The sequence below is a fragment of the Oncorhynchus kisutch genome, linkage group LG6 (genome assembly GCF_002021735.2).
Source record: "Oncorhynchus kisutch isolate 150728-3 linkage group LG6, Okis_V2, whole genome shotgun sequence".
Taxonomy (NCBI): Eukaryota; Metazoa; Chordata; class Actinopteri; order Salmoniformes; family Salmonidae; genus Oncorhynchus; species Oncorhynchus kisutch.
The window spans coordinates 84,576,093-84,597,278 of record NC_034179.2 but is presented as its reverse complement, the minus strand read 5'-3'; the positions used below and the strand labels follow the sequence as shown (position 1 = coordinate 84,597,278).

Here is a 21,186-nt window from a genome sequence, read left to right as displayed (position 1 = left end):
TATAAGGTTTTCTATCCCTGCTGTGTGCAGAGAAGGGATAGTGAATTGTCTACATGTTCCACAGCCTGTCTCTATCTATATACTGAACAAAAATATGTAAAGTTTTGGTCCCATGCTTCATTAGCTGAAATAATCATGTGTCACGACTTCTGCCGAAGTCATTGCCTCTCCTTGTTCGGGCGGTGCTCCGCGTTCGACGTCACCGGTCTTCTAGCCATCATTGATCCTTTTTTTCATTTTCCATTGGTTTTGTCTTGTCTTCCCACACACCTGTTTTCAATCCCATTCATTACCTGTTGTGTATTTAACCCTCTGTTTCCCCTCATGTCTTTGTCAGAGATTGTTTTATTGTCAGTGTAGTGTGATTGTTGTATAGGTGCGCGCCGGGTCCTCGTACCCATGTTTGTTTATGTACATTTAGTGTTATGGAGCATACTCCGTGGACTTTATTAAAAGACTAAATTTTTCACTCCATTTGACTCTCCTGCGCCTGACTTCCCTGCCACCTATTACACCTAAGCATGACAGAATCTCTGACCAATATATGAAGTCAGCAGGAGAGGACACTATGCCCATGGAGCTGGAGGAACGCGTTCAGGAACAAGCGAGGGAGCTTGACGTTATCAGCTTCGTCATGGATCACATTGTCATGAAAATGGATCGCTGGGAGAGACCGGGAGTTTCTCCAGCGCCACCACCACCACAACCGGAATCTCCCGTGAACATTTTTTCCTCTCCGGAATCTAAGATCCATTTATCCCTACCTACGGGATACAACGGAGATACTGCCGGCTGCCAGGGTTTCCTCCTTAAACTGAACTTGTATCTAGCCACGGCCTCCCCAGTACCATCTGACCGTGAGAAGAGTTATGCCCTCGTCTCATGCCTCACCGGGAAAGCCCTGGAATGGGCCAGCGCTGTGTGTAGTAGGGAGGATGCGGCGCTGGACCATTTTGAGGAGTTCACCCGCCAATTCCGGATAGTATTCGATCACCCACCTGAAGGCAAAGCAGCGGGTGAGCTTCTCTATCATCTGAGGCAGGAGACGAGGAGTGCACAGGATTTTGCTTTGGAGTTTAGGACCTTGGCTGCCGGCGCTGGATGGAGCGATAGGGCCCTGATCGACCATTACCGTTGTAGTCTACGCGAGAACGTCCATCGGGAGCTGGCCTGTAGAGACACCACCCTCACCTTCGACCAGCTGGTGGACATGTCCATCAAGCTGGACAACATGCTGGCTACTCGTGGACGTCTAGATCGGGGTCTGGTTGTTCCATCCTCCCGCACCCTCTCTCCCGAACCTATGGAATTGGGAGGGATGGTGCACAGGGAGACCGGAGGGGGTTCCCGCTCGAGCACCATTCAAGGTCGCAGAGAGCACACTGCTGGTCGGTGCCGGGTTGGTTCCTCTGGGAATAGAGAGGGCAGGCAGGGCATTCTGGCGTCACCCCAGGTGAGTAGGCACCATTCTCATCCAGAGCCCTCTGCTGCACTAATGTTTGTCTCTGTCTCTTTTCCTGATTTTTCACTGCATTCCCAGTATAAGGCGCTAGTAGATTCGGGTACGGCTGGGAATTTCATTAATAAAAGTCTAGCTCATAGTTTAGGGATCCCTATTGTTCCTGTGGATATGCCTTTCCCTATTCATGCCTTAGATAGTCGACCATTAGGGTCAGGGTTTATCAGGGAGATAACCGCACCTTTGTGTATGATAACACAGGAGGGTCACAAGGAGAAGATTAGTATTTTCCTTAATGATTCTCCTGCGTATTCTGTGGTGCTAGGCCTACCCTGGTTAGTTTGTCATAACCCCACTGTTTCTTGGCCACAGAGGGCTCTCATGGAGTGGTCGCGAGAATGCTCAGGTACGTGTTTAGGGGTTTCCGTTGGTGCTACTACGGTGGAAAGTCCAGACCAGGTCTCCACCGTGCGCATTCCCCCCGAATATGCCGATTTGGCTCTCGCCTTCTGTAAAAAGAAGGCGACTCAATTACCACCCCATCGACGGGGGGATTGTGCGATAGATCTCCTGGTAGACGCTGCATATCCCAAGAGTCACGTGTATCCCCTGTCGCAAGCGGAGACGGAGGCTATGGAGACATATGTCTCTGAATCCCTGCATCAGGGGTTCATTCAGCCATCCATTTCACCCGTCTCTTCGAGTTTCTTTTTTGTGAAAAAAAAGGATGGTGGTTTACGCCCGTGCGTGGATTATCGAGGTCTTAATAAAATCACAGTGAAATATAGTTACCCGCTACCTCTGATCAATACGATTATTGAGTTAATGCACGGGGCACGTTTTTTCACAAAATTGGATCTCAGGAGTGCGTACAATCTGGTGCGTATTAAGAAGGGTGATGAGTGGAAGACGGCATTTAGCACCACCTCAGGTCATTATGAGTACCTGGTCATGCCATATGGGTTGATGAATGCTCCATCAGTTTTCCAATCATTTGTAGATGAGATCTTCAGGGACCTGCACGGGCAGGGTGTAGTGGTGTATATCGATGATATTCTGATATACTCTGCTACACGCGCCGAGCATGTGTCCCTGGTGCGCAGGGTGCTTGGTCGCCTGTTGGAGCATGATCTATATGTCAAGTCTGAGAAATGCTTGTTTTTCCAACAATCCATCTCCTTCCTAGGGCATCGGATTTCCACTTCAGGAGTGGAGATAGAGAGCGACCATTACAGCCGTGCGTAATTGGCCGACTCCAACCACGGTAGAGGAGTTGCAGCGTTTTTGGGGGTTTTCCAATTACTACCGGAGGTCTATCCGGGGTTTTGGTCAGGTGGCAGCTCCCATTACCTCACAGCTAAAGGGGGGCCCGGTGCGCTTGCAGTGGTCGGCTGAGGCGAACAGGGCTTTTGAGCACCTGAAGACTCTGTTTACCTCGGTGCCTGTGCTGGCTCATCCGGATCCCTCTTTGCCATTCGTAGTGGAGGTGGACGCATCCGAAGCTGGGATAGGAGCAGTGCTCTCTCAGCGTTCGGGTATGCCACTGAAGCTTCGCCCCTGTGCTTTCTTTTCAAAGAAGCTCAGCCCGGCGGAGCGAAACTATGATGTGGGGAACCGAGAGCTGTTAGCTGTCGTAGAAGCTTTGAAGGTGTGGAGGCATTGGCTTGAGGGGGCTAAACACCCTTTTCTCATCTGGACTGACCACCGCAATCTGGAGTAGGCGGGTGAAGAGATTGAATCAAGGTGGGCCATGTTTTTCACTCGTTTTGTGTTTACTCTTTCTTACAGACCAGGCTCCCAGAACGTTAAGGCAGACGCATTGTCTCGGCTGTATGAAGCAGAGGAGCGGTCCATGGATCCCACTCCCATACTCCCAGCTTCGTGTTTGGTCTCACCAGTAGTGTGGGAGCTGGACGCGGACATTGAGCGGGCGTCACGTGCAGAGCCTTCTCCCCCTGAGTGTCCAGCTGGTCGTCTGTACGTTCCGTCTGCTGTCCGCGACCGATTGATATATTGGGCTCACACATCACCCTCCTCTGGTCATCCTGGGATAGGTCGGACGATGCGCTGTCTTGACGGGAGATACTGGTGGCCCACTTTAGCTAAGGACGTGAGGATTTATGTTTCTTCCTGCTCGGTGTGCGCCCAGTGCAAGGCTCCTAGACTCCTGCCCAGAGGTAAGCTACAACCTCTACCCGTTCCTCAACGGCCGTGGTCGCACCTGTCGGTGGATTTTTTTGACTGATCTTCCACCTTCACAGGGTTACACCACGATCCTATTCGTTGTGGATCGGTTTTCTAAGTCCTGTCGTCTCCTCCCTTTGCCCGGTCTCCCTACGGCCTTACAAACTGCAGAGGCCCTGTTTACACATGTTTTCCGGCACTATGGGGTGCCTGAGGATATAGTGTCTGATCGGGGTTCCCAGTTCACATCAAGGGTCTGGAAGGCGTTCATGGAGCGTCTGGGGATCTCGGTTAGTCTTACCTCAGGTTTTCACCCCGAGAGTAATGGGCAGGTGGAGAGAGTTAACCAGGATGTGGGTAGGTTTCTGCGGTCTTATTGCCAGGATCGGCCGGGGGAGTGGGCGAAGTTCGTGCCCTGGGCAGAGATGGCTCAGAACTCGCTACGTCACTCCTCCACTAACCTTACTCCCTTTCAATGTGTATTAGGGTATCAGCTTGGCATCAGAGCCAGACCGAGGCCCCTGCGGTAGACAATTGGTTTCAGCATACCATAAGGCGCCAGAAAATCGGCGCAGACCGTCGCCGCAGTGAGGCCCCGGTGTTCGCACCAGGGGACAGGGTCTGGCTCTCGACCCGAAACCTGCCCCTTCGCCTGCTCTGCCGGAAGCTGGGTCCGCGGTTTGTGGGGCCGTTTAAAGTCCTGAGGAGAGTGAACGAGGTATGTTATAGGTTACAACTACCCACTCATTACCATATTAACCCCTCGTTCCATGTGTCTCTCCTCAGGCCGATGGAGGCTGGCCTGCTCCAGGAGGCTGAAGTGCGTAATGTTCCTCCGCCTCTAGATATCGAGGGGGTTCCGGCGTACTCTGTTCGATCCATTTTGGATTCGAGACGTCGGGCGAGGGGCCTTCAGTACCTCGTGGACTGGGAGGGGTACGGGCCGGAGGAGAGATGCTGGGTTCCGGTGGAGGACGTGTTAGATCCTTCCATGTAATCAGAATTCCACCGTCTCCATCCGGATCGCCCTGCACCTCTCCCTCCGGGTCGTCCCCGAGGTCGGTGTCGACGCGCAGCTGGAGCCGGGGGGGGGGGGTACTATCATGACTTCTACCGAAGTCATTGCCTCTCCTTGTTCGGGCGGTGCTCGGCGTTCGACGTCACTGGTCTTCTAGCCATCATTGATCCTTTTTTCATTTTCCATTGGTTTTGTCTTGTCTTCCCACACACCTGTTTTCAATCCCATTCATTACCTGTTTAACCCTCTGTTTCCCCTCATGTCTTTGTCAGAGATTGTTTTATTGTCAGTGTAGTGTGATTGTTGTATAGGTGCGCGTCGGGTCCTCGTACCCATGTTTGTTTATGTACATTTAGTGTTATGGAGCATACTCCGTGGACTTTATTAAAAGACTCAATTTTTCACTCCATTTGACTCTCCTGCGCCTGACTTCCCTGCCACCTATTACACCTATGCATGACATCATGTGAAATCCATAGATTAGGGTCTACTGAATTTATTTCAATTGAACCATTTCTTTATATGAACTGTAGCTCAGTAAAATCTTTTAAATTGTTGCCTTTTGCATTTAGATTTTTGTTCAATGTATGTCTGAGGGGTTTTTGTACAGCTCCACCACTCACATTACTGGACCCAGCGTGCCCAGTAATCCACAGCAGAGTCAGACCAGAGAGTTTCAGATGTCATGCTCACTGAGCTGTCTTTGGTCAGTTCAATCTGTCCCTCCAGGGTTTTGGCATAGCCTGCTGCTCCAGTATTGGTGTTGATCCAGCTCATCCATTCCGGTGGTTTTCCTGTAGGTTGGTGAATCCAGTTCATACCATATGTTGAAAAAGGTATACCCAGCTCATCTACAGGAGAGGGTAAGAGTTTCTCCAGGCTTGTTCTGGAGTGGACTGGAGGGAATGGACTCCATACTCTGACCATGTAGACCTGATAAAGAGAGAGAGGAAATGGGGAGAGGAGTGAGGGTGGAATATTGAGGGAAAACATAAAGGAATTGTAAATCTTCTTTGCTCAGCTTAGGAGGAGTTGATGAGGAGTAAAACCAAGCAAAACTCACAGGACAGACAGGTAAAAGTTTCCCTTCATACTGAGGGTGGAGATATGAACTCAGCTGCTCCACACAAGACAACAAAACAAGTCAGCAGCAGAACAGAAGTATATATGAACTCTGAAGGATTTGGATTTACATCATAATGTCATGGGTGAGGGTCTGATGACTCCTTCAAGATTGGTGTCCCGTCCGCGGGCTTGGTTGAGCAAACGTAGGCTAATGTGATTAGCATGAGGTTGTAAGAAACAAAAACAATTCCCAGGACATAGACAAGTCTGATATGGGCAGAAAGCTAAAATCCTTGTTAATTTAACTGCACTGTCCAATTTACAGTAGCTAATACAGTGAGAGAATACCATGCTATTGTTTGTGGAGAGTGCACAATTATGAACATGAACATGTATGAATAAACCAATTAGGCACATTTGAGCAGTCTTGATACAACATTTTGAAAAGTTATGCAATAGTTCACCGGATAACTCAAACTTTGCACATACAGTGCTGCCATCTACTGGCCAAAGTCTAATTTGCGCCTGGGCTAAAATATTTCTTTATGGCCTTTCTCCTGCATTTCAAAGATGATGGTACAAAAAAATACAAAAATAATACTGCCGTTTTTTCTTTTTTTCTTTGTATTATCTTTTTTTTTTTATCTAATATGTTAAATTCTCCTACATTCCTTTCAAATGGTATCAATTATATGCATATCCTTCCTTCAGGCAGTTAGATTTGGGTATGTCATTTTAGGCGAAAATTGAAAAAAAGGGGCAGATCTTAAGAGGTTGGTCAGGGGTCAATATATGACTCATCTCTAGGGTCAGGAGTTTTTGTTGATCACATGACATCTCACAGACAAAATATGTCCCCATGCCCAAACCAGGGCCTGGAGATTTTCCTGCTCAGGTCACGTAGGTTGGTAAAACTGTAGGGAATCTGCAAGAATGATTTTCTAAATATTTATAGAAATCCTTCACCATTTGGGTTAATTTACTGTAAATGTCAGATTAGGGATCAAGCTATCAAGGACAGTCAAAGTGTTCTTCATGAAGGAACACAGCTATGTAGGCCTTTAATGCGATTCCTCTTTACTTTATATCTTTCCTCGGGGAAATGTGTACATTGTCTAGATGTACAAGTAGTTCTGTTATTTTGACTCTTAGGGGAATATTATATTTCAGTAGACATTACTATGTTGTACTGATGGTCTACTGCCCTCTGTTGACTCTGCTGCCAGTTTGATTCTCTGAGGGGTTTTTGTTCAGATCCTCCACTCACTCACACCACTGTCTCTCTTGCACAGTAATACACAGCAGAGTCCTCTGTTCTCAGACCAGACAGACTTGAGGGAATGAACTCCATACTCTGACCATTTAAACCTGACAGAGAGAAAGAGAATGAAGAAGTGAACGTGAGAGGGAGAACAGTACAAATTGATCAAAACAAAGGATAAAACAACAATTTAGAATATTCAAGGGTTAGTTCACATTTTAGTGTAAGCACAGCAATTAAAGGAGTAGGTGGCTGCAGAACTCTGCGGGATCTGGGTTTACATTGTGAGGTCATGGGGGAGGGACTGATGACTCTGAGGTCAGTGGTCATTCTATGGCTCATCAGTAGTGCCAGGAGTTGTCACACGACCTGACCAGGAACAGTGTTTTTCCGGATCATGTCACTTAGTCAGAAAAATCTACAGGCTCTACTCACCTCACACATAACTGACTTGATTTAATTTAATTGTGGACTCTTTTAAATATTAGATATAGACATGCATTTGTCAAGGAAAGACTCCTTGTTCATCATGATGAACACAGCTTAAGACAAGGAAAGTCAGTTAAGAACAAATTCTTATTTACAATGACAGCCTACTGGGGAACAGTGGGTTAACTGCCTTGTTCAGGGACAAAAAGACAGATTTGAACCTTGCCAGCTTGCGGATTCAATCCAGCAACCTTTCGGTTACTGGCCCAACGCTCTAACCACTAGGCTACCTGCTGCCCCTGTTCAGTGATGACTATAACAATGGAAGTAATAAAAATGATAATAATAACAATATACTAAACTGTAAAGAAATGTACAATCCAAAGTTGACAAAATGGTGTATATAATTTTGACCGTTCATAATGCAGGTCAACCCAGTTTATAACACTCATATCCTTTTAAACCAGCTCTATATGCAAAGGACCTAACACATCACCCCTTTCTGTATAAAAAGTGGACTGTTTGTCTCAGAGTCAGTTGGAGTAGAGAAGAACAGCTCCCACCAGCTCAGCTTCTGTCTTTTCTGCCTATTGAACAGATAGAGAGAGAGGATGACGGAGATTAAAGATTGTTATCACTTCCATTGTTATAGTCATCACTGAACAGGGGTGGCAGCGTAGCCTAGTGGTTTGAGCGTTGGACTAGTGAAAAGAAAGGTACAAATCTGTTGTTCTACCCCCGGAACAAGACAGTTAACCCACTGTTCCTAGGCTGTCATTGGAAATAAGAATTTGTTCTTAACTGACTTGCCTAGTTAAATAAAGATTCAAAACTATGCTGAGAAGATACCTCCATTTATTTCAGGAGCCACTTGTTTGTGTATTTTTGTGATAAATATCAAAATATGCAATATGATTTAAATATCAATAATTCAATGACTGTCTAAAACAACCAATGCCTTTACTCTGTAAACAATACAGAAAATGTTTTCTGATTGACAGTGATCACTGATGTTTGGCTTTGTCTTTAATTTAACGATGGCCTTGAAACCTCTTTTATATGAATGTGACATGCTACCACCCAACAATGGTTGTCATGCTAATTCTGTCTCCCAAGTCTGTGTACTTACAGTGCATTCGGAAAGTATTCAGACCCCTTTAATTTTTCCACATTTTGTTACGTTACAGCGTTATTGTAAATCGAATTAAATAAATACAATTCCTCATCAATCTACACACAATACCCCATAATGACAAAGCAAAAAAAGTTGTTTAGAATTGTTAGCAAATGTATTAAAAACAGAAAACAGGAATACCTTATTTACGTAAGTATTCAGACCCTTTGCTATGAGACTTGAAATTGAGCTCAGATGCTCATCCTTGAGATGTTTCTACAACTTGATTGGAGTCCACCTGTGGTAAATTTAATTGATTGGACATGAATTGGAATGGCACACTCCTGTCTATATAAGGTCCCACAGTTGACAGTGCATGTCAGAGCAAAATCAACCCATGAGCGTGAAGGAAATGTCTGTGGAGCTCTGAGACCTATCCAGGCATTGTAAGATTTGGCAAGCGTCACCAACGCATGGGTTATTGCGTCGGGCTGAACAATGCCATTTACCTATGACTGTATTCAGCACATAGCATGGCCTCTGGTGCCTTATTGCTCTATTACATCATCTACACTTTGAGTACAAAACATGAAGAACACCTTGCTAATATTGTTCTGGGGGCCATTTTGACCTCAGAACAGCCTCAATTTGAAGTGCCGTGGACTCTACAAGGTGGCTACAGCATTCCATAGATATGGTGGCCCATGTTGTCGCCAATGCTTACCACAGTTGTGTCAAGTTGACTGGATGTCCTTTTGGTGGTGGACCATTCTTGATACACATGGGAAACTGTTGAGTCTGAAAAACTCAGCAGTGTTTCAGTTTTTGACACAAACTGGTGAGCCTTGCACCTACTACTGTACCCTGTTCAAAGGCACAAATATTTTGTCTTGCCCATTCACCCTCTGAATGACACACATACACCACCCATGTCTCAAGGCTCAAACATCCTTCTTTAACCTGTCTCCTTTCCATCAATATACACTGATGGAAGTGGATTTAACAAGTGACATAAGGGATCATAGCTTTCACTTTGATTCACCATCACATGTGATGGAAAGTAATGTTTTGTATATATACAGTACATGTATGCAGAAACTAAAAAGAGTAAAGGCCTCATTAATCATAAAGGTTAAATAAAACACACCTCTAAATCAGAACATAGTTTAATTTAGGATGTTTCTCAAGGATCTATCCTTGGTCCATTAATGATTTTAGTTTACATTACATTACATCGTCTGGTATCTAAAAGTACATTTGAAGAGTTTCATTCCAAACGCTATATTTCCATTTTCAGAAATGTTGGTAAATTAGCATTTAGTGTTTAAAGAAATTATGAAAGAGATTGTGTGGTTTTCACTATTTAATCATGACATACTGTACATGTATTTGTTTAAAGTTGATGGTTTCATTAAGGAGACTAATAATCATGTTTTTTTGCTAAATGCAATATATCCACCTCACTCTCAGAGAAATAAGTAGTTCATAACTACATTTTTAATAAAGAACTGTACAAATGATACATTTCTGACATTAATATTTTTCAATGTATATATGTTTTTATAATTCAATACAGTAATATTAGATCTGTATGTAAAACATTTGATATCTTACTTGTTTAGCAGATGCTCTTATCTTGAGCGACTTACAGTAAGTGCATTCATCTTAAGACAGCTAGGTGAGACAACCACACAGTCAAATATATATTATATGAAAATGTAATTCAAGGAATATATTTCGTTTTGCCCATACATTTTTTTTCATACACATCTAAAATTTAAATGAAATTTAAAAAACCTGAGAACAGTAATATTTTGCACACACATGAAGGTAACCCACAAGTAATCATTTCTGAATAAAAAATACAAATGTAAAAATGTTAGATGTACCCCAGTACAAAAACACCTCCTTCACATCTCCATAGGGATTCAATATGACTCTGTCTGTTCTCAGTGAGGTGTAAGAAACACGGTAGACACTATAATATAGCATCACTACCGATTCTTACATTATTATATTCACCTATTAGTTGTTGATTTCATCTTCCATGTTTGTGCCATTGTCAGTTTGTAACAGTTGTTTGCAAATGTATGGATTTAAGTGTTGCAGTATAAAATCCACTAACATGACTATGGCCAAAATCCTGTTTATGGTGAGGTTTCATTAGGTTTACCACCATTGTTGTGGAGTGTGTTAATTTGACCTGTTGATGTGTCCATACAGGAACAAAGGGGGTTTTGTACGATGTAATATCACTGTGGCCCCCATATAGTCACAGTGACACACACCATAACAAAAACCTCCCACCAGCACCACACACCTGCTGTATGAGGACAGCAACACATTCAGATGGTATGTGGATTGGTGATCATACACATATCTATTATTTCTTAGAATATTAAAATATATTTTAACCATCAGTTAACTGTTTTGTAAAGTAGTGTATATTATACATTATTCTTTAGAGTTACAAAATGTTACCTAAATCTTGCAGGTACAGTGCTTTATAATTGTTACAAACATGTTTAGTGCTTGATCAGTTGTTGTAAAGCCCTGCAGCCTCCTGTGTCACTGTGTCTCTGGCAAAATAATAAACAGCACAGTCTTCAGTCTTCAGGCTGTTCATCTGGAGATACACCTGATGCTTGCTGTTGTCTCTGGAGATGGTGAACTGACTCTGAACAGACTGGGGGTAGAAAGTGCTTCTGCTGTTATGGGTAATAGTTGCAACCCATTCCAGTCCTTTCCCAGGAGCCTGTCTGATCCAAGCCATCCAGTAGCTATTCATGTCTAAATCAGAGGCTGTACAGGTCAGTATGTGTGGTCCAGACTCAGTCAGTGTCTGACCCTGAACACCTGTTGATAAAAAAAGAGCATTTCAAACTTGAAGAAAGACTGGGCAAGAGATCGGATTTTTATGTAGTTTGAATGGTTGGAGTCTTTTATTGTGTAGTGCTTTGTGATATTGTTGATGCATTATTTACAGTAATGATACTCAGTATTATTATGGTGTGACACAAAGAGAGGAAGTAGTACACCAGCTAGCTTTTTTTGTTAGGGTTGTTTTTGTACAGCTGCTTCAACAGCTTCAGTCAGTGTGCCTGTCGAGCACAATAATAAACAGCAGAGTCCTCTGAACTCAGACTCTTGGCCTCTAAGAACTGTGTGCTTGTAGAAACGTCCTCAGTCAGGGTGAACTGGCCTTTCAGGGAGTCTGAGTACGCTGGAGCATCTGTTGAACCAGAGTCAATACCCCCAATCCACTCCAGAGCTTTGCCTGGTTTCTGCCTTATCCAGTGCATGAAATAGTCTGTCATATCAAACCCAGAGATTTTACATGACAATTTAAACGTGTCTCCGGGTCTTTTCACTTGAGAAGGAGACTGATCCATCTCATCACAGCAAACACCTGCAAAACAAAAATGTTGATACTCAGTTGAAGATCTGGTATTTACATACATGTTGAGTTTAACCATGATACTCAGACATTCTTCAGTCATGTAATGCTTTACTTACTGTGTATGGACATCACCATGATAACTAAACTCCAGACAGTCAGAAGCTCCATTGTTCAGTATTAGTTAGTACAGGCCTTGTAATGTCAGTCCAAGCTGCCTATAATGAGAAGGCCGGAGATGAGTGTGTGATTATAAAGGGATGAAGGGGAGGGAGACTTTTTGAATAGACCGCCCTCTAGAGGTTTAAATACAGACTGAGTGGGAGAAATCTTCTGCTCTATTCCTTGATTCTCTGTCCTCTCTGTCCATTATTCTGCTATCTGTAGTTCAGATTTGACTTATGAGACGTGTTGAGTATATAATGGCTTTAGTATAATGTGTTGAAGATAAGGAACAAAAGTTCAGTTTTATTTGGGTTAACATTTATTTAAAGCTTTTAATGATGTATGGTTTTAACGATTTTTGTCATGTTCATTTATCAAATTATAATTTAACTGTTTTTGAGAATGACCATTAATCTTAAACATGTTGATATCTTGGTGTGGAGATACATTTATATTATAATGTGCTTGCATCATTCTCCCATGGGTCTCTGGGTAATTGTTCAGGTCTGGTATTGGTTTGTATCACTGTGGAGGGTAGTGAACACAGTAATACACAGCTGTGTCTTGTTGCAGGCTCTGCCTTTTTAGGGGGAAAAAAACGTAATTAGTCATTATTCTACATAGTATAGCTCAGTATGAATGTTAAGGATATTGTTCAATTAATATTTTCTCAATATATTTTATTGAGCCTCAACCCATTCCTTCCCCAAAATCTTGAGAGACTCACAGGAGGCAGCTGCCAGCAGGAGCAGCAGCAGAGATGCAGAGAACATGGTTTGTGCTGAAGCTGAACTGGTGGGAGCTGTTCTTCTCTACTCCAACTGACTCTGAGACAGACAGTCCGCTTTTTACAGAGAGGGGTGGTGTGTTAGGCTCCTTTGCATGTAGAGTTGGTATAAAAGTATATGACTGTTATTAACTGGGTTGACCTGCGTTATGAACGGTCAAAAATAAATACCAATGGGAGTCAACTTTGGATTGGTTGATTGATTTATTAACTGTAATTTATTTACATAATATTATGTACAATATATTATTACTATTATCACTTCCTTTGTTATTGTAATCACTGAACAGCTCTAAATCAGAACATAGTAATTACATTTTGGGGGTTTGTCAATGATGTACAGTAGATGTCAGAAGTTTACATGCACCTTAGCCAAGCACATTTAAACTCAGTTCTTCACAATTCCTGGCATTTAATCCTAGTAAAAATTACAGTTAGGATCGATCACCAATTTATTTTAAGAATGTGAAATGTCAGAATAATAGTAGAGAGAATCATTTATTTCAGCTTTTATTCCTTTCATCAAATTCCCATTGGGTCAAAAGTTTACATATACTCAATTTGTATTTGGTTGCATTGCCTTTAAATTGTTTAACTTGGGTCAAATGTTTTGGGTAGCCTTCCACAAGCTTCCCAAAATAAGTTTTGGCCCATTCCTCCTGACAGAGCTGGTGTAACTGAGTCAGGTTTGTAGGCCTCCTTGCTTGCACACACTTTTTCAATTCTGCCCACAAACGTTCTATAGGATTGAGGTCAGGGCTTAGCGATGGCCACTCCAATACCTTAACTTTGTTGTCCTTAAGCCATTTTGCCACAACTTTGGAAGTTTGCTTGGGGTAATTGTCCATTTGGAGACCCATTTGCCACCAAGCTTTAACTTCCTGACTGATGTCTTGAGATGTTGCCTCAATATATCCACGTAATTTTCCATCCTCATGATGCCATATATTTTGTGAAGTGTACCAGTCCCTCTTGCAGCAAAGCACCCCACAACAAGATTCTGCCACCACCGTGCTTCACGGTTGGGATGGTGTTCTTCGGCTTGCAAGCCTCACCCTTTTTCCTCCAAACATAACGATGGTCATTATGGCCAAACAGTTATATTTTTGTTTTATCTGACCAGGGGACATTCCTCCAAAAAGTATGATCTTTGTCCCCATGTGCAGTTGCAAACCGTAGCCTGGCTTTTTTTATGGCGGTTTTGGAGCAGTGGCTTCTTCCATGCTGAGCGACCTTTCAGGTTATGTCGATATAGGACTCATTTTACTGTGGAAATAGATACCTTTGTACCTGTTTCCTCCAACAACTTCACAGGGTCCTTTGCTGTTGTTCTGGGATTGATTTGCACTTTTCGCACCAAAGTACATTCATCTCTAGGAGACAGAACGCGTCTCCTTCCTGAGTGATATGATGGCTGTGTGGCCCCATGGTGTTTACACCTGTGTACTATTGTTTGTACAGATAAACGTGGTACCTTCAGGCATTTGGAAATTGCTCCCAAGAATGAAATAGACTTGTGGAGGTCTACAATTTTATTTCTGAGGTCCTGGCTGATTTCTTTTGATTTTCCCATGATGTCAAGCAAAGAGGCACTGAGTTTGAAGGAAGGCCTTGAAATACATCCACAGTTATACCTCCAATTGATGTCAATTAGCCTATCAGAAGCATCTAAAGCCATGACATAATTTTCTGGAATTTTCCAAGCTGTTTAAAGGCAGAGTCAACTCAGTGTATGTAAACTTCTGACCCACTGGAATTGTGATACAGTGAATTATATATGAAATAATCTGTCTGTAAATAATTGTTGGAAAAATGACTTGTTTCATGCAGAAAGTAGATGTCCAAACCGACTTTCAAAACTATAGTTTGTTAACAAGAAATCTGTGGAGTGGTTGAAAAACAAGTTTTAATGACTCCAACCTAAGTGTATGTAAAATTCCGACTTCAACTGTATATATCCACCTCACTCTTAGAGAAATAAGTAGTACATAACTACATTTTTAATTAAGAACTGTACAAATGATACATTTCTGATATTAATATTTTTAAATGTGCATATTTTTTTATAACTCAATACCGTAATATAAGATCTGTATGTAAAACATTTACATTTGATATCTTACTCGTTTAGCAGGTGCTCTTATCTTGAGCAACTCAACTTAAGATAGCTAGGTGAGACAACCACATATCACAGTCAGATATATAGTATTTGAAAATGTCATTTCAGCTAAAGAAGGGATATGTAGCATTTTGCCCATCCCAAAAATGTTTCAATACACATCTAAAATATTATTTATTGAAATGGCCAAGGCTTTCGACTCTGTCAATCACCACATCCTCATCGGCAGACTCGATAGCCTTGGTTTCTCAAATGATTGCCTCGCCTGGTTCACCAACTACTTCTCTGATAGAGTTCAATGTGTTAAATCGGTGGGCCTGTTGTCCGGGCCTCTGGCAGTCTCTATGGGGGTGCCACAGGGTTCAATTCTTGGACGACTCTCTTTTCTGTATGCATCAATGATGTCGCTCTTGCTGCTGGTGAGCCTCGGATCCACCTCTACGCAGACGACACCATTCTGTATACTTCTGGCCCTTCTTTGGACACTGTGTAAACAACCCTCCAGATGAGCTTCAATGAACTCTCCTTCCGTGGCCTCCAATTACTCTTAAATACAAGTAAAGCTAAATGCATGCTCTTCAACTGATCACTGCCTGCACCTGCCCGCCCGTCCAACATCACTACTCTGGACGGTTCTGACTTAGAATATGTGGACAAATACAAATACCTAGGTGTCTGATTAGACTGTAAACTCCTTCCAGACTCACATCAAACATCTCCAATCCAAAGTTAAATCTAGAATCAGCTTCCTATTTCGCAACAAAACATCCTTCACTCATGCTGCCAAACATACCCTTGTAAAACTGACCATCCTACCGATCCTCGACTTAGGCGATGTCATTTACAAAAAAGCCTCCAATACCCTACTCAATAAATTGGATGTAGTCTATCACAGTGCCATCCGTTTTTTCACCAAAGCCCCATACACTACCCACCACTGTGACCTGTGCGATCTTGTTGGCTGGCCCTCGCTTCATACTCGTCACCAAACCCACTGGCTCCAGGTCATCTACAAGACCCTGCTAGGTAAAGTCCCCCCTTATCTCAGCTCGCTGGTCACCATAGCAACACCCACCTGTAGCACATGCTCCAGCAGGTATATCTCTCTGGTCACCCCCAAAACCAATTATTCCTTTGGCCGCCTCTCCTTCCAGTTCTCTGCTGCCAATGACTGGAAAGAACTACAAAAAAACTGAAACTGGAAACACTTACCTCCCTCACTAGCTTTAAGCACCAGCTGTCAGAGCAGCTCACAGATTACTGCACCTGTACATAGCCCATCTATAATTAAGCCCAAACAACTACCTCTATTTTTTTACTTTTTTATTTTGCTCCTTTGCACCCCATTATTTCTATCTCTACCTTGCACATTCTTCCACTGCAAATCTACCATTCCAGTGTTTTACTTGCTATGTTGGATTTACTTCGCCACCATGGCCTATTTATTGCCTTTACCTCCCTTATCTCACCTTATTTGCTCACATTGTATATAGACTGTATGTTTGTTTTACTCCATGTGTAACTCTGTGTTATATGTGTCTAACTGCTTTGCTTTATCTTGGCCAGGTCGCAGTTGTAAATGAGAACTTGTTCTCAACTTGCCTACCGGGGTAAATAAAGGTGAAATAAAATAAAAAATACAAAAAATTTTGTGGAGGGTGTTTACTTGACCTGTTCAGTGTTGATGTGTCCATACAGGAGCAAAGGGTTTTTGTACGGTGTAATATTACTGTGGCCCCCATATAGTCACAGTGATACACACCATAACAAAAACCTCCCACCAGAACCACACACCTGCTCTATGAGGACAGCAACACATTCAGATGGTATGTGGATAGGTGGTAATTCACATATCTATTATTTATTCAAACATAAAAAAAAATATTTTAACCATCAGTTAACTGTTTTGTAAAGTAGTATACATTATTAAACAATTTATTTATTCTTTAGAATTACAACATTTGACCTAAATATTGCAGGTACAGTGCTTTATAATTGTTACAAGCATGTACAGTATGAGCCTTTCTTAAAATAAGGTTTATAATGTTTTCATTTCAACTCACTCAAAATAATAGCTATTTAGTCAGCTTCATTAAGAATGTTTTAACCTTTATTAATATTTGTTATTTAGTCAGCAACAATGAAGTTCTAAGAAAATACTGAAAAAAGTAAGAGATAACAAATACAAATAATTGAAACATGTAGGAATTTAATTCCAGTAACAAAAAGAAAGAGTGTCTATAAGTTTTCAGATTGCAAAGGTTGTGTCCAGGAATAGTGGTAATGGGACTGCATTATCTCCTAAACTCTTATACACCCCCCCCCCCCCTCAGCTTCAACATAAACCATGTCCCCTGCATCTCTGCTGCGGCTGGCAGTCTCTCTGCGTTTGGAGGAAAGACAAAACAAAGAAAATTGCCTGTTGTATAAAACTAACTTCAACACAACATGTTTGTTTTACTCCATGTGTAACTCTACTAGAATTGATGTAGTGTAAATAACACATTGCTATTTTGTGTATTTAATGTTGTTCTTTTTTTTCTCAACAGGTGTACAGAGTTATGAACTCACTCAGCCAGCCTCTGTGACTGTCCAGCCAGGTCAACCACTGACCATCTCCTGTAAGGTCTCTTATTCTGTTACTAAAACTTGAACAGCTTGGATTCGACAGCCTGCAGGGAAAACACTGGAGTGGATTGGAAATGTATATTCTGGAGACACAGAATACAAGGATTCACTGAAGAACAAGTTCAGTTTCTCAGCAGACTCTAGCAGTAATACTGTGTTTTTAAAAGGGCAGGACTTTCAGACTGAAGACTCAGCTGTGTATTATTGTGCCTACCCTCACAGTGATACAAACCAGCACCTGTCACGCCCTGACCTGAGTTTTCTTTGTTTTCTTTATTTATTTTGGTTAGGTCAGGGTGTGACATGGGTGATGTGTTTTTGTACTGTCTAAGGGTTTTGTAGGTTTATGGGGTTGTTTACCATCTAGGTGTTTATGTATGTCTATGGTTGCCTAGATTGGTTCTCAATTAGAGGCAGCTGTTTATTGTTGTCTCTGATTGGGAATCCTATTTAGGCAGCTATCTTCTTTGAGTATTTTGTGGGTTATTGTCTATGTTATGTTGCATGTTAGCACAGTGTTTCTATAGCAGTCACGGTCGTCTTGTTATTTTGTATAGTTTGTTTAGTGTTCATTAATAAATAGAAGATGTATTCATATCACGCTGCGCCTTGGTCTCCTCAATATGACGATCGTGACAGCACCAGAGCTGTATAAAAACCAACCTCTTGGGATACACTGTATAGAATATGGAAGCTGTCGTAATGTAAAGATGTAATGCTCCTCTTTTCCACTAATTTTTAAAATAAATGTTTTATCCATAAAATGCTCAGTAAGAATGTCTAGCCCATCTCCTTTGTTAATAAATCAGAGGAGTTATAGTCAATATACCAAACGCACCTGAACTAACAGGGGACAACATATGCTAAATTATGATACAAATTATTGACTAGCCTTGCCACTAGGTTCTGGAACAATACATGGGATAACATACAACATTATGACAAACTATAGAACACAGCCGTTCATCTTCCCTGGCCAAAATATGGTGCCATGGCAACACAGTTCATCACTGCCATGACTGGCACTCATTATTTACAGATACAAAATGCATGTACAGTGGGGCAAAAAGTATTTAATCAGCCACAAATTGTGCACCAGTTCTCCCACTTAAAAATATGAGAGAGGCCTGTAATTTTCATCATAGGTACACTTCAACTATGACAGACAAAATGAGGGGAAAAAATCCAGAAAATCACATTGTAGGATGTAATGAATTAATGTATTTGCAAATTATGGTGGAAAATAAGTATTTGGTCACCTACAAACAAGCAAGATTTCTGGCTCTCACAGACCTGTAACTTCTTCTTTAAGAGGCTCCTCTGTCCTCCACTTGTTACCTGTATAAATGGCACCTGTTTGAACTTGTTATCAGTATAAAAGACACCTGTCCACAACCTCAAACGGTCACACTCCAAACTCCACTATGGCCAAGACCAAAGAGCTGTCAAAGGACACCAGAAACAAAATTGTAGACCTGCACCAGGCAGGGAAGACTGAATCTGCAATAGGTAAGCAGCTTGGTTTGAAGAAATCAACTGTGGGAGCAATTATTAGGAAATGGAAGACATACAAGACCACTGATAATCTCCCTCGATCTGGGGCTCCACGCAAGATCTCACCCCGTGGGGTCAAAATGATCACAAGAACGGTGAGCAAAAATCCCAGAACCACACAGGGGGACCTAGTGAATGACCTGCAGAGAGCTGGGACCAAAGTAACAAAGCCTACCATCAGCAAGGGCATTGAAGATGAAACGTGGCTGGGTCTTTCAGCATGACAATGAACCCAAACACACCGCCCGGGCAATGAAGGAGTGGCTTCGTAAGAAGCATTTCAAGGTTCTGGAGTGACCTAGCCAGTCTCCAGATCTCAACCCCATAGAAAATCTTTGGAGGGAGTTGAAAGTCCGTGTTGCCCAGCAACAGCCCCAAAACATCACTGCTCTAGAGGAGATCTGCATGGAAGAATGGGCCAAAATACCAGCAACAGTGTGTGAAAACCTTGTGAAGACTTACAGAAAACGTTTGATCTCTGTCATTGCCAACACAGGATATATAACAAAGTATTGAGATAAACTTTTGTTATTGACCAAATACTTATTTTCCATCATAATTTGCAAATAAATAAATAAAAAATCCTACAATGTGATTTTCTGGTTATTTTTTTTCATTTTGTCTGTCATAGTTGAAGTGTACCTATGGTGAAAATTACAGGCCTCTCTCATCTTTTTAAGTGGGAGAACTTGCACAATTGGTGGCTGGCTAAATACTTTTTTGCCCCACTGTATATGTGTATTGTATTGTACGTGCATATATTATGAGTACATTTTGCATATATAATGCAGCCAGTGATGTATCAAACAATTGTCTTTGTAGGACACACAGTATGCAAAAATCTACCCCCTTCTAATGCTATATAAATTACCTGTTCTGACACAACCTTCCTCACTGCAACCTCCCTGTCTGTTTGTACAAAGACAGACACTGCCAGAGATCCAACAGTGAAACATGCTTCGTACATCTCTACTCCTCCTGGCAGTCCTGCCATGTAAGTGGGGGGGATTTTAGTCTCTTTGAAAACAGGACACCAAACATTGTCAGCTGTTTTACCATTGTGTTAGTCAGTTGTTTTACCATTGTTTTAGTCAGTTGTTTTACCATTGTGTTCGTCAGTTATTTTCCCACTGTGTTCATCAGTTGTTTTACCACTGTGTTCGTCAGTTGTTTTCCCACTGTGTTCGTCAGTTGTTTTACCACTGTTAGTCAGTTGTTTTACCACTGTGTTAGTCAGTTGTTTTACCACTGTGTTAGTCAGTTGTTTTACCATTGTGTTCGTCAGTTGTTTTCCCACTGTGTCCGTCAGTTGTTCTACCACTGTGTTCGTCAGTTGTTTTACCACTGTGTTCGTCAGTTGTTTTACCACTGTGCTAGTCAGTTGTTTTACCATTGTGTTCGTCAGTTGTTTTCCCACTGTGTCCGTCAGTTGTTTTACCACTGTGTTCGTCAGTTGTTTTACCACTGTGTTCGTCAGTTGTTTTACCACTGTTAGTCAGTTGTTTTACCACTGTGTTCGTCAGTTGTTTTACCACTGTGTTCGTCAGTTGTTTTACCACTGTGCCAGTTAGTTGTTTTACCATTGTGTTCGTCAGTTGTTTTCCCACTGTGTCCGTCAGTTGTTTTACCACTGTGTTCGTCAGTAGTTTTACCACTGTGTTCGTCAGTTGTTTTACCATTGTGTTCGTCAGTTGTTTTCCCACTGTGTCCGTCAGTTGTTTTACCACTGTGTTCGTCAGTTGTTTTACCACTGTGTTCGTCAGTTGTTTTACCACTGTGTTAGTCAGTTGTTTTACCACTGTGTTCATCAGTTGTTTTACCATTGTTTTAGTCAGTTGTTTTCCCACTGTGCTAGTCAGTTGTTTTACCATTGTGTTCGTCAGTTGTTTTCCCACTGTGTCCGTCAGTTGTTTTACCACTGTGTTCGTCAGTTGTTTTACCACTGTGTCCGTCAGTTGTTTTACCACTGTTAGTCAGTTGTTTTACCACTGTGTTCGTCAGTTGTT

At 42.2% G+C, this 21,186-nt stretch overlaps 1 pseudogene; it reads left to right on the top strand.

Annotated features, from left to right (window-relative positions):
* Positions 1 to 568: 568 nt before the first annotated feature.
* LOC109892028 (immunoglobulin gamma-1 heavy chain-like) overlaps positions 569 to 21,186 on the top strand; it is an 88,071-nt pseudogene continuing 67,453 nt past the window's right edge.